The sequence below is a fragment of the Phyllobates terribilis genome, unplaced genomic scaffold (genome assembly GCF_046119375.1).
Source record: "Phyllobates terribilis strain yellow unplaced genomic scaffold, ASM4611937v1 Scaffold_13__5_contigs__length_258822181, whole genome shotgun sequence".
Taxonomy (NCBI): Eukaryota; Metazoa; Chordata; class Amphibia; order Anura; family Dendrobatidae; genus Phyllobates; species Phyllobates terribilis.
This window is the reverse complement of record NW_027362773.1, coordinates 35,416,870-35,429,223: the sequence shown is the minus strand read 5'-3', so window position 1 is coordinate 35,429,223 and position 12,354 is coordinate 35,416,870.

The following is a 12,354-nucleotide window of genomic DNA, read 5'->3' as shown; positions in this document are numbered from 1 at the left end:
TGAATTTGCAACCTGGTGGAGGCTATTATACATGGACTAATAGAACAAATCCCACACACTGCTACAAGCCGAAATATTTTTTCAGAGCTAGATGCAGAAAAAAATTATATTGAATTTGCAACCTGGTAGAGGTTAGTATATCTGGACTAATAGAACAAGTCCCACACACTTTTACAAACTGAAATATTTTTTCAGAGCTAGATGCAGAAAAAAATTATATTGAATTTGCAACCTGGTGGAGGTTAGTATAGATGGACTAATAGAACAAGTCGCACACACTGCTACAAGCCGAAATATTTTTTCAGAGCTAGTTGCAGAAAAAAATTATATTGAATTTGCAACCTGGTGGAGGTTATTATAGATGGACTAATAGAACAAGTCCCACACAGTGCTACAAGCTGAAATATTTTTTCAGAGCTAGATGCAGAAAAAAATTATATTGAATTTGCAACCTGGTGGAGGTTAGTATAGATGGACTAATAGAACAAGTCCCACACACTGCTACAAGCCGAAATATTTTTTCAGAGCTAGATGCAGAAGAAAATTGTATTGAATTTGCAACCTGTTGGAGGTTAGTATAGATGGACTAATAGAACAAGTCCCACACACTGCTACAAGCCGAAATATTTTTTCAGAGCTAGATGCAGAAAAAAATTATATTGAATTTGCAACCTGGTGGAGGATAGTATACATGGACTAATAGAACAAGTCCTACACACTGCTACAAGCCAAAATATTTTTTAAGAGCTAGATGCAGAAAAAAATTGTATTGAATTTGCAACCTAGTGGAGGTTAGTATAGATGGACTAATAAAACAAGTCCCACACACTGCTACAAGCCGAAATATTTTTTCAGAGCTAGATGCAGAAAAAAATTATATTAAATTTGCAACCTGGTGGAGGTTAGTATAGATGGACTAATAGAACAAGTCCCACACAGTGCTTCAAGCCGAAATATTTTTTCAGAGCTAGATGCAGAAAAAAATTATATTGAATTTGCAACCTAGTGGAGGTTAGTATAGATGGACTAATAGAACAAGTCCCACACACTGCTACAAGCCAAAATATTTTTTCGGAGCTAGATGCAGAAAAAAATTATATTGAATTTGCAACCTGGTGGAGGTTAGTATAGATAGACTGATAGAACAAGTCACCCACACTGCTACAAGCCAAAATATATTTTCAGAGCTAGATGCAGAAAAAAATTATATTGAATTTGCAACCTGGTGGAGGTTGGTATAGATGGACTAATAGAACAAGTCCCACACATTGCTACAAGCCGAAATATTTTGTCAGAGCTAGATGCAGAAAAAAATTATATTGAATTTGCAACCTGGTGGAGGTTAGTATACATGGATTAATAGAACAAGTCCCACACACTGCTACAAGCCGAAATATTTTTTCAGAGCTAGATGGAGAAAAAAATTGTATTGAATTTGCAACCTGATGGAGGTTAGTATAGATGGACTAATAGAACAAGTCCCACACACTGATACAAGCCAAAATATTTTTTCAGAGCTAGATGCAGAAAAAAATTATATTGAATTTGCAACCTGGTGGAGGTTAGTATAGATGGACTAATAGAACAAGTCCCACACACTGCTACAAGCCGAAATATTTTTTCAGAGCTAGATGCAGAAAAAAATTATATTGAATTTGCAACCTGGTGGAGGTTAGTATAGATGGACTAATAGAACAAGTCCCACACACTGTTTCAAGCCAAAATATTTTTTCAGAGCTAGATGCAGAAAAAAATTATATTGAATTTGCAACCTGGTGGAGGTTAGTATAGATGGACGAATAGAACAAGTCACACACACTGCTAAAAGCTGAATTATTTTTTCAGAGCTAGATGCAGAAAAAAATTATATTGAATTTGCAACCTTGTGGAGGTTAGTATTGATGGACTAATAGAACAAGTCCCACACACTGCTCCAAGCCGAAATATTTTTTCAGAGCTAGATGCAGAAAAAAATTATCTTGAATTTGCAACCTAGTGGAGGTTAGTATAGATGGACTAATAGAACAAGTCCCACCCACTGCTACAAACCAAAATAATTTTTCGGAGCTAGATGCAGAAAAAAATTATATTGAATTTGCAACCTGGTGGAGGTTAGTATAGATAGACTGATAGAACAAGTACCACACACTGCTACAAGCCAAAATATTTTTTCAGAGCTAGATGCAGAAAAAAATTATATTGAATTTGCAACCTGGTGGAGGTTAGTATAGATGGACTAATAGAACAAGTCCCACACATTGCTACAAGCCGAAATATTTTGTCAGAGCTAAATGCAGAAAAAAATGATATTGAATTTGCAACCTGGTGGAGGTTAGTATAGATGGACTAATAGAACATGTCCCACACACTGCTACAAGCCAAAATGTTTTTTCGGAGCTAGATGCAGAAAAAAATTGTATTGAATTTGCAACCTGGTGGAGGTTAGTATACATGTATTAATAGAACAAGTCCCACTCACTGCTACAAGCCGAAAAAAATTTTCAGAGCTAGATGCATAAAAAAATTGTATTGAATTTGCAACCTGGTGGAGGTTAGTATACATGGACTAATAGAACATGTCCCACACACTGCTTCAAGCCGAAATATTTTTTCAGAGCTAGATGCAGAAAAAAATTATCTTGAATTTGCAAACTGGTGGAGGTTAGTATAGATGGACTAATAGAACAAGTCCCACACACTGCTACAAGCCAAAATATTTTTTCAGAGCTAGATGCAGAAAAAAATTAAATTGCATTTGCAACCTGGTGGTGGTTAGTATAGAAGGACTAAAAGAACTAGTCCCACACATTGCTACAAGCCTAAATATTTTTTCAGAGCTAGATGCAGAAAAAAATTATATTGAATTTGCAACCTGGTGGAGGTTAGTATAGCTGGACTAATAGAACTAGTCCCACACACTGTTACAAGCTGAAATATTTTTTCAGAGCTAGATGCAGAAAAAAATTATATTGAATTTGCAACCTGGTGGAGGTTAGTATAGATGGACTAATAGAACAAGTCCCACACACTGCTACAAGCCGAAATATTTTTTCAGAGCTTGATGGAGAAAAAAATTATATTGAATTTGCAACCTGGTGGAGGTTAGTATACATGGACTAATAGAACAAATCCCACGCACTGCTACAAGCCGAAATATTTTTTCAGAGCTAGATGCAGAAAAAAATTGCATTGAATTTGCAACCTGGTGGAGGTTAGTATAGATGGACTAATAGAACAAGTCCCAAACACTGCTACAAGCCGAAATATTTTTTCAGAGCTAGATGCAGAAAAAAATTGCATTGAATTTGCAACCTGGTGGAGGTTAGTATAGATGGACTAATAGAACAAGTCCCGCACACTGCTACAAGCCAAAATATTTTTTCACAGCTAGATGAAGAAAAACATTATATTGAATTTGCAACCTGGTAGAGGTTAGTATAGATGGACTAATAGAACAAGTCCCACACACTGCTACAAGCCAAATTATTTTTTCAGAGCTAGATGCATAAAAAAATTATATTGAATTTGCAACCTGGTGGAGGTTAGTATAGATGGACGAAGAGAACATGTCCCACACACTGCTACAAGCCAAAATATTTTTTCAGAGCTACATTCAGAAAAAAATTGTATTGAATTTGCAACCTGGTGGAGGTAGTATAGATGGGCTACTAGAACAAGTCCCACACACTGCTACAAGCCAAAATATTTTTTCAGAGCTAGATGCAGAAAAAAATGATATTGAATTTGCAACCTGGTGAAGGTTAGTATAGATGGACTAATAGAAAAAGTCCCACACACTGCTACCAGCCAAAGTATTTTTTCAGGGCTACATGCAGAATAAAATTATATTGAGTTTGCAACCTGGTGGAGGTTAGTATAGATGGACTAATAGAACAAGTCCCACACACTGCTACAAGCCGAAATATTTTTTCAGAGCTAGATGCAGAAGAAAATTGTATTGAATTTGCAACCTGGTGGAGGTTAGCATAGATGGACTAATAGAACAAGTCCCACACACTGCTACAAGCCAAAATATTTTTTCAGAGCTAGATGCAGAAAAAAATTATATTGAATTTGCAACCTGGTGGAGATTAGTATAGATGGACTAATAGAAAAAGTCCCGCACACTGCTAAAAGCCCAAATATTTTTTCAGAGCTAGATGCAGAAAAAAATTATATTGAATTTACAACCTGGTAGAGTTTAGTATAGATGGACTAATAGAACAAGTCCCACACACTGCTACAAGCCAAATAATTTTTTCAGAGCTAGATGGAGAAAAAAAGTATATTGAGTTTGCAACCTGGTGGATGTTAGTATAGATGGACTAATAGAACAAGTCCCACACACTGCTACAAGCCGAAATATTTTTTCAGGGCTAGATGCAGAAAAAAATTATATTGAATTTGCAACCTGGTGGAGATTAGTTTAGATGGACTAATAGAAAAAGTCCCGCACACTGCTAAAAGCCCAAATATTTTTTCAGAGCTAGATGCAGAAAAAAATTATATTGAATTTACAACCTGGTAGAGTTTAGTATAGATGGACTAATAGAACAAGTCCCAAACACTGCTACAAGCCAAATTATTTTTTCAGAGCTAGATGGAGAAAAAAATTATATTGAATTTGCAACCTGGTGGATGTTAGTATAGATGGACTAATAGAACAAGTCCCACACACTGCTACAAGCCGAAATATTTTTTCAGAGCTAGATGCAGAAAAAAATTATATTGAATTTGCAACCTGGTGAAGGTTAGTATAGATGGACTAAGAGAACAAGTCCCACACACTGCTAAAAGCCGAAATATTTTTTCATAGCTAGATGCTTAAAAAAATTATATTGAATTTGCAACCTGGTGGAGGTTAGTATAGATGGACTAATAGAACAAGTCCCACTCACTTCTACATGCCAAAATATTTTTTTCAGAGCTAGATGCAGAAAAAAATTATATTGAATTTGCAACCTGATGGAGGTTAGTATACATGGACTAATAAAACAAATCCCACACACTGCTACAAGCCGAAATATTTTTTCAGAGCTAGATGCAGAAAAAAATTATATTGAATTTGCAACCTGGTGGAGGTTAGTATAGATGGACTAATAGAACAAGTCGCACACACTGCTACAAGCCGAAATATTTTTTCAGAGCTAGATGCAGAAAATAATTATATTGAATTTGCAACCTGGTGGAGGTTAGTATAGCTGGACTAATAGAACTAGTCCCACACACTGTTACAAGCTGAAATATTTTTTCAGAGCTAGATGCAGAAAAAAATTATATTGAATTTGCAACCTGGTGGAGGTTAGTATAGATGGACTAATAGAACAAGTCCCACACACTGCTACAAGCCGAAATATTTTTTCAGAGCTTGATGGAGAAAAAAATTATATTGAATTTGCAACCTGGTGGAGGTTAGTATACATGGACTAATAGAACAAGTCCCACACACTGCTACAAGCCGAAATATTTTTTCAGAGCTAGATGCAGAAAAAAATTATATTGAATTTGCAACCTGGTGGAGTTTAGTATAGATGGTCTAATAGATCAAGTCCCACACACTGCTGCAAGCCGAAATATTTTTTCAGAGCTAGATGCAGAAAAAATTATATTGAATTTGCAACCTGGTGGAGGCTATTATACATGGACTAATAGAACAAATCCCACACACTGCTACAAGCCGAAATATTTTTTCAGAGCTAGATGCAGAAAAAAATTATATTGAATTTGCAACCTGGTGGAGGTTAGTATAGATGGACTAATAGAACAAGTCCCGCACACTGCTACAAGCCAAAATATTTTTTCACAGCTAGATGAAGAAAAACATTATATTGAATTTGCAACCTGGTAGAGGTTAGTATAGATGGACTAATAGAACAAGTCCCACACACTGCTACAAGCCGAATTATTTTTTCAGAGCTAGATGTATAAAAAAATTATATTGAATTTGCAACCTGGTGGATGTTAGCATAGATGGACTAATAGAACAAGTCCCACACACTGCTACAAGCCGAAATATTTTTTCAGAGCTAGATGCAGAAAAAAATTATATTGAATTTGCAACCTGGTGAAGGTTAGTATAGATGGACTAAGAGAACAAGTCCCACACACTGCTAAAAGCCGAAATATTTTTTCATAGCTAGATGCTTAAAAAAATTATATTGAATTTGCAACCTGGTGGAGGTTAGTATAGATGGACTAATAGAACAAGTCCCACACACTGCTACATGCTAAAATATTTTTTTCAGAGCTAGATGCAGAAAAAAATTATATTGAATTTGCAACCTGGTGGAGGTTAGTATATATGGACTAATAAAACAAATCCCACACACTGCTACAAGCCGAAATATTTTTTCAGAGCTAGATGCAGAAAAAAATTGTATTGAATTTGCAACCTGGTGGAGGTTAGCATAGATGGACTAATAGAACAAGTCCCAAACACTGCTACAAGCCGAAATACTTTTTCAGAGCTAGATGCAGAAAAAAATTATATTGAATTTGCAACCTGGTGGAGGTTAGTATAGCTGGACTAATAGAACTAGTCCCACACACTGTTACAAGCTGAAATATTTTTTCAGAGCTAGATGCAGAAATAAATTAAATGGAATTTGCAACCTGGTGGAGGTTAGTATAGATGGACTAATAGAACAAGTCGCACACACTGCTACAAGCTGAAATATTTTTTCAGAGCTAGATGCAGAAAATAATTATATTGAATTTGCAACCTGGTGGAGGTTAGTATAGCTGGACTAATAGAACTAGTCCCACACACTGTTACAAGCTGAAATATTTTTTCAGAGCTAGATGCAGAAAAAAATTATATTGAATTTGCAACCTGGTGGAGGTTAGTATAGATGAACTAATAGAACAAGTCCCACACACTGCTACAAGCCGAAATATTTTTTCAGAGCTTGATGGAGAAAAAAATTATATTGAATTTGCAACCTGGTGGAGGTTCGTATACATGGACTAATAGAACAAATCCCACACACTGCTACAAGCCGAAATATTTTTTCAGAGCTAGATGCAGAAAAAAATTGCAATGAATTTGCAACCTGGTGGAGGTTAGTATAGATGGACTAATAGAACAAGTCGCACACACTGCTACAAGCCGAAATATTTTTTCAGAGCTAGATGCAGAAAAAAATTATATTGAATTTGCAACCTGGTGGAGGTTAGTATACATGGACTAATAGAACAAGTCTCACACACTGCTACAAGCCTAAATATTTTTTCAGAGCTAGATGCAGAAAAAAATTGTATTGAATTTGCAACATGGTGGAGGTTAGTATAGATGGACTAATAGAACAAGTCCCACACACTGCTACAAGCCGAAATATTTTTTCAGAGCTAGATGCAGAAAAAAATTATATTGAATTTGCAACCTGGTGGAGTTTAGTATAGATGGTCTAATAGATCATGTCCCACACACTGCTGCAAGCCGAAATATTTTTTCAGAGCTAGATGCAGAAAAAATTATATTGAATTTGCAACCTGGTGGAGGCTATTATACATGGACTAATAGAACAAATCCCACACACTGCTACAAGCCGAAATATTTTTTCAGAGCTAGATGCAGAAAAAAATTATATTGAATTTGCAACCTGGTGGAGGTTAGTATAGATGGACTAATAGAACAAGTCCCGCACACTGCTAGAAGCCAAAATATTTTTTCACAGCTAGATGAAGAAAAACATTATATTGAATTTGCAACCTGGTAGAGGTTAGTATAGATGGACTAAAAGAACAAGTCTCACACACTGCTACAAGCCGAATTATTTTTTCAGAGCTAGATGCATAAAAAAATTGTATTGAATTTGCAACCTGGTGGAGGTTAGTATAGATGGACTAATAGAACAAGTCCCACACACTGCTACAAGCCAAAATATTTTTTCAGAGCTAGATGCAGAAAAAAATTATATTGAATTTGCAACCTGGTGAAGGTTAGTATAGATGGACTAATCGAAAAAGTCCCACACACTGCTACCAGCCAAAATATTTTTTCAGGGCTAGATGCAGAATAAAATTATATTGAGTTTGCAACCTGGTGGAGGTTAGTATAGATGGACTAATAGAACAAGTCCCACACACTGCTACAAGCCGAAATATTTTTTCAGAGCTAGATGCAGAAGAAAATTGTATTGAATTTGCAACCTGGTGGAGGTTAGCATAGATGGACTAATAGAACAAGTCCCACACACTGCTACAAGCTGAAATATTTTTTCAGAGCTAGATGCAGAAAAAAATTATTTTGAATTTGCAACCTGGTGGAGATTAGTATAGATGGACTAATAGAAAAAGTCCCGCACACTGCTAAAAGCCCAAATATTTTTTCAGAGCTAGATGCAGAAAAAAATAATATTGAATTTACAACCTGGTAGAGTTTAGTATAGATGGACTAATAGAACAAGTCCCACACACTGCTACAAGCCAAATTATTTTTTCAGAGCTAGATGGAGAAAAAAATTATATTGATTTTGCAACCTGTTGGATGTTAGTATAGATGGACTAATAGAACAAGTCCCACACACTGCTACAAGCCGAAATATTTTTTCAGAGCTAGATGCAGAAAAAAATTATATTGAATTTGCAACCTGGTGGAGATTAGTATAGATGGACTAATAGAAAAAGTCCCGCACACTGCTAAAAGCCCAAATTTTTTTCAGAGCTAGATGCAGAAAAAAATTATATTGAATTTACAACCTGTTAGAGTTTAGTATAGATGGACTAATAGAACAAGTCCCACACACTGCTACAAGCCAAATTATTATTTCAGAGCTAGATGGAGAAAAAAATTATATTGAGTTTGCAACCTGGTGGATGTTAGTATAGATGGACTAATAGAACAAGTCCCACACACTGCTACAAGCCGAAATATTTTTTCAGAGCTAGATGCAGAAAAAAATTATATTGAATTTGCAACCTGGTGAAGGTTAGTATAGATGGACTAATAGAACATGTCCCACACACTGCTACAAGCCGAAATATTTTTTCAGAGCTAGATGGAGAAAAAAATTATATTGAATTTGCAACCTGGTGGAGATTAGTATAGATGGTCTAATAGATCAAGTCCCACACACTGCTGCAAGCCGAAATATTTTTTCAGAGCTAGATGCAGAAAAAATTATATTGAATTTGCAACCTGGTGGAGGCTATTATACATGGACTAATAGAACAAATCCCACACACTGCTACAAGCCGAAATATTTTTTCAGAGCTAGATGCAGAAAAAAATTATATTGAATTTGCAACCTGGTGGAGGTTAGTATAGATGGACTAATAGAACAAGTCCCGCACACTGCTACAAGCCAAAATATTTTTTCACAGCTAGATGAAGAAAAACATTATATTGAATTTGCAACCTGGTAGAGGTTAGTATAGATGGACTAATAGAACAAGTCCCACACACTGCTACAAGCCGAATTATTTTTTCAGAGCTAGATGCATAAAAAAATTATATTGAATTTGCAACCTGGTAGAGGTTAGTATAGATGGACGAAGAGAACATGTCCCACACACTGCTACAAGCCAAAATATTTTTTCAGAGCTACATTCAGAAAAAAATTGTATTGAATTTGCAACCTGGTGGAGGTTAGTATAGATGGACTACTAGAACAAGTCCCACACACTGCTACAAGCCAAAATATTTTTTCAGAGCTAGATGCAGAAAAAAAATATATTGAATTTGCAACCTGGTGAAGGTTAGTATAGATGGACTAATAGAACAAGTCCCACACACTGCTACAAGCCGAAATATTTTTTCAGAGCTAGATGCAGAAAAAAATTATATTGAATTTACAACCTGTTAGAGTTTAGTATAGATGGACTAATAGAACAAGTCCCACACACTGCTACAAGCCAAATTATTTTTTCAGAGCTAGATGGAGAAAAAAATTATATTGAGTTTGCAACCTGGTGGATGTTAGTATAGATGGACTAATAGAACAAGTCCCACACACTGCTACAAGCCGAAATATTTTTTCAGAGCTAGATGCAGAAAAAAATTATATTGAATTTGCAACCTGGTGAAGGTTAGTATAGATGGACTAATAGAACATGTCCCACACACTGCTACAAGCCGAAATATTTTTTCAGAGCTAGATGCAGAAAAAAATTATATTGAATTTGCAACCTGGTGGAGATTAGTATAGATGGTCTAATAGATCAAGTCCCACACACTGCTGCAAGCCGAAATATTTTTTCAGAGCTAGATGCAGAAAAAATTATATTGAATTTGCAACCTGGTGGAGGCTATTATACATGGACTAATAGAACAAATCCCACACACTGCTATAAGCCGAAATATTTTTTCAGAGCTAGATGCAGAAAAAAATTATATTGAATTTGCAACCTGGTGGAGGTTAGTATAGATGGACTAATAGAACAAGTCCCGCACACTGCTACAAGCCAAAATATTTTTTCACAGCTAGATGAAGAAAAACATTATATTGAATTTGCAACCTGGTAGAGGTTAGTATAGATGGACTAATAGAACAAGTCCCACACACTGCTACAAGCCGAATTATTTTTTCAGAGCTAGATGCATAAAAAAATTATATTGAATTTGCAACCTGGTGGAGGTTAGTATAGACGGACGAAGAGAACATGTCCCACACACTGCTACAAGCCAAAATATTTTTTCAGAGCTACATTCAGAAAAAAATTGTATTGAATTTGCAACCTGGTGGAGGTTAGTATAGATGGACTACTAGAACAAGTCCCACACACTGCTACAAGCCAAAATATTTTTTCAGAGCTAGATGCAGAAAAAAAATATATTGAATTTGCAACCTGGTGAAGGTTAGTATAGATGGACTAATAGAACAAGTCCCACACACTGCTACAAGCCGAAATATTTTTTCAGAGCTAGATGCAGAAAAAAATTATATTGAATTTGCAACCTGGTGGAGATTAGTATAGATGGTCTAATAGATCAAGTCCCACACACTGCTGCAAGCCGAAATATTTTTTCAGAGCTAGATGCAGAAAAAATTATATTGAATTTGCAACCTGGTGGAGGCTATTATACATGGACTAATAGAACAAATCCCACACACTGCTACAAGCCGAAATATTTTTTCAGAGCTAGATGCAGAAAAAAATTATATTGAATTTGCAACCTGGTGGAGGTTAGTATAGATGGACTAATAGAACAAGTCCCGCACACTGCTACAAGCCAAAATATTTTTTCACAGCTAGATGAAGAAAAACATTATATTGAATTTGCAACCTGGTAGAGGTTAGTATAGATGGACTAATAGAACAAGTCCCACACACTGCTACAAGCCGAATTATTTTTTCAGAGCTAGATGCATAAAAAAATTATATTGAATTTGCAACCTGGTGGAGGTTAGTATAGATGGACGAAGAGAACATGTCCCACACACTGCTACAAGCCAAAATATTTTTTCAGAGCTACATTCAGAAAAAAATTGTATTGAATTTGCAACCTGGTGGAGGTTAGTATAGATGGACTACTAGAACAAGTCCCACACACTGCTACAAGCCAAAATATTTTTTCAGAGCTAGATGCAGAAAAAAATTATATTGAATTTGCAACCTGGTGAAGGTTAGTATAGATGGACTAATAGAAAAAGTCCCACACACTGCTACCAGCCAAAATATTTTTTCAGGGCTAGATGCAGAATAAAATTATATTGAGTTTGCAACCTGGTGGAGGTTAGTATAGATGGACTAATAGAACAAGTCCCACACACTGCTACAAGCCAAAATATTTTTTCAGAGCTAGACGCAGAAGAAAATTGTATTGAATTTGCAACCTGGTGGAGGTTAGCATAGATGGACTAATAGAACAAGTCCCACACACTGCTACAAGCCGAAATATTTTTTCAGAGCTAGATGCAGAAAAAAATTATATTGAATTTGCAACCTGGTGGAGATTAGTATAGATGGACTAATAGAAAAAGTCCCGCACACTGCTAAAAGCCCAAATATTTTTTCAGAGCTAGATGCAGAAAAAAATTATATTGAATTTACAACCTGGTAGAGTTTAGTATAGATGGACTAATAGAACAAGTCCCACACACTGCTACAAGCCAAATTATTTTTTCAGAGCTAGATGGAGAAAAAAATTATATTGAATTTGCAACCTGTTGGATGTTAGTATAGATGGACTAATAGAACAAGTCCCACACACTGCTACAAGCCGAAATATTTTTTCAGAGCTAGATGCAGAAAAAAATTATATTGAATTTGCAACCTGGTGGAGATTAGTATAGATGGACTAATAGAAAAAGTCCCGCACACTGCTAAAAGCCCAAATATTTTTTCAGAGCTAGATGCAGAAAAAAATTATATTGAATTTACAACCTGGTAGAGTTTAGTATAGATGGACTA